The following is a 2854-nucleotide window of genomic DNA, read 5'->3' as shown; positions in this document are numbered from 1 at the left end:
CTACGGCAGCCAGGGTGGTTGCGGGTGTTATGGTCAAGTTGTCTATCTTTTGAGTAAGAGCATCTACCTTGGCGTTGACGTGGTCAAGACTGCTTAGTTCGTACATACCGCCTTTCGTTGGAGGTTTCTCTACGGAGGTTCTTTCGCTTCCCCACTGGTAATTCTGGGCCATACTTTCGATAAGTTAATAGGCCTCATTGTAGGATTTATCCATAAGTGCGCCACCTGCGGCGGCGTCTATTGTCAATCTTGTGTTGTATAAGAGACCATTGTAAAAGGTATGGATGATCAACCATTCTTCTAGACCGTGGTGTGGACAAAGCCTAATCATGTCTTTGTATCTCTCCCAAGCTTCAAAAAGTGATTCATTATCTTTTTGTTTAAACCCGTTTATTTGGGCTCTTAGCATAGTCATCTTACTAGGTGGGAAATATCGTGCTAAGAAAACTTTCTTCAACTTGTTCCACGTAGTGACAGAGTTGGATGGTAGAGACTGGAGCCAAGCTCTAGCTCTATCTCTCAATGAGAATGGGAAAAGACGTAGTCTTATAGCTTCGGGGCTGACACTATTTGCTTTCACTGTGTATGCGTATTGTAAAAACACTGACAAATGTAGGTTCGGGTCCTCCGTGGGACTACCTGAAAATTGGTTTTGTTGTACGACTGACAACAACGAAGGTTTTAGCTTGAAATTATTGGCCTCGATGGCAGGGGCAGCGATGCTGTTATATGGTTCATCCTGTGAAGGGATTGTATAATACTTAAGAGGACGGTTTTGCGGTCCTTCGGCCATCTCTGGTCGAATAACTGGTTCAGGAATACGGATATTAGGATCAGGAAGATTTAGCTTGATACGATGTTCTCATATCAAATCTCGTATCCGTCGTTCTAATCTTAGATAACGCTCAGGTTCGTTGAACGGTAGCTTTAATTTCTCGCCTTGAGAGCGAGTACTTGGCATACACTCGACAAATTAGAAATGGAAATAGAATTGTTTGCCTTAGTCTATACTGGGCAACACTCGAGTTACAATATCGACTAAATTAATCCCCGGCAATAGCACAAAAAACTTGATCGCGACTTAGTAAGTCTATGGGAATCGTGACTGCAAGTGCACAGTCGGATCACGTAGTTTTAAAGATTATCGAACCCATAAGGACTAATAATCGAACATATCATTATCTAATGTTACTATGTAAATCTAAGGCTGATGATCATTCTAAGATTGGAGGGATGAAGAGAAATAACTATAACGTAAACAGAATATTAATAAAGATATTTGATCATGGGATATCGGTATGTAACGCATCAAAATTCGGGGATTCGATAGATATTTGGTGTAATCTTATTGGTCAAAATATTCTTCAGTAGAAATTATTTATAAAAAGGACTTGGTCTCACACTCTCGTTTTATTGACTCTGACCATACTCTTAAACCATAATGCTTGACTCTTGCGGTCTCATTTTGAATTTAAAAGTAATTTTTAAATATGAATAAAGTCTAATTAATCCTAAAGCACTCTCGCTGTGTTTAGGATTAATGCCTAGTTTCTGCTATCTGGTTAAAATCTCAAAATCTCGTTCTTGTTGACCGTAACCTTTGTTTGTCTTGTACTCTCGTACGAAAAACAGTTTTTAATGAAATAAGAAACTAAAACGGGGAAAATAAGTTTTATAAAAACCAACACCAATTATTTACGAATCCCGTCGTTTCGACGGTCTTTACATACCGATAGCTAGGGGTTTAGCCGGACATGGATCCGGTAACAAACATGGTATTCAGAAAATCTAACATACAATAAGGCATAAATAAGTAAAATAGAAATCAAAATAAAACCTGGATTATGAATTGAGAACTTGAACTTAATCTTGATTCTTCAAATAAAATAATGTTGGCAGACTTTGACAATGAGTAACTGTTACAATTGAATTTAAATGCGTAAACAATAAGTTGCAATAGTCCCTGATGTGGAGAACTATTACTTTTATAAAGTAAGAAAACTGCCTAGAAAACTAACCAAAAAATAATCTGACTAAAAAAAACGTCCTTTCAAAGGAGAAACAACCCTCCTTTATATATTTTCCACTTCCCTAGATTGTAGAGAAAAAGTGAGTGGAATCGTGGCTGAAATTGGGGAGAGAAAGTAGAGAAATCCTTTCACATTCATAGCAAGATAATCTATTAGCGACTATGATCTCATCATTATTGATTTATTTCTTTTTTCCACTTTGGCTCAAACAACAGTTAAAGATGGTTATACCATTGGGCTAAATGACCGGGTGAGGATCACCTAACTTAGAGAGAACAACACTTTTCATACATTTTGTCAATCTTTTTCTCTTTTAAGCCTGAGATCATACACTTATTTGCATTGACTTCTCGCGTAGTGTGTGCTTAAGATGGTGCTGAGTGCGAGATAAACTACTTAATGAATATTAAAGGATGGAATTTAAGGCTATGACATGACAAGTACTCAAATCGATCTTATACTTGGGAGATTTAAGGTGTTAAAATGATACCGATCTTGTAATGTTTTTCCAAATCTCTACAATTCAACCTCAGTTTTATTTATAGTTTAGAATTTTCAAAAGATGTACTGAATCTCTAAGGCTAGATTTTTGCAAAAAAAAATTGGTATGGCTTAAGCAAATGGGAGAATCAGTAAATAACGGAAACCACACATAAAGACTCGACATCACACTGATATTTGACTCAACTAACACTTAATAAAAATAAAATAACAAAAGGAAGTAACAATAATTTAAATCTACTTAGAAAGCGATAAATAAAAGCGGTAAAGCTTCCTCCCCCATACTTAAACTTTGCATTGTCCCCAATGCAACGACATTAGAT

The 2854-nt window shown here is 36.7% G+C and overlaps 1 non-coding gene across 1 annotated transcript; it reads left to right on the top strand.

The window, feature by feature from the left end:
• Nucleotides 1–302: 302 nt before the first annotated feature.
• On the top strand, nucleotides 303–409 carry LOC127098761 (small nucleolar RNA R71). Its single transcript, XR_007793460.1, has one exon. It is a non-coding gene; the product is annotated as a small nucleolar RNA R71 (small nucleolar RNA).
• The last annotated feature ends 2445 nt before the right edge of the window (nucleotides 410–2854 follow it).

This window comes from Lathyrus oleraceus, chromosome 6, assembly GCF_024323335.1.
Source record: "Lathyrus oleraceus cultivar Zhongwan6 chromosome 6, CAAS_Psat_ZW6_1.0, whole genome shotgun sequence".
Taxonomy (NCBI): domain Eukaryota; kingdom Viridiplantae; phylum Streptophyta; class Magnoliopsida; order Fabales; family Fabaceae; genus Lathyrus; species Lathyrus oleraceus.
Note: the sequence above shows the minus strand (reverse complement) of the source record. Positions and strands in the feature narration are given on the sequence as shown.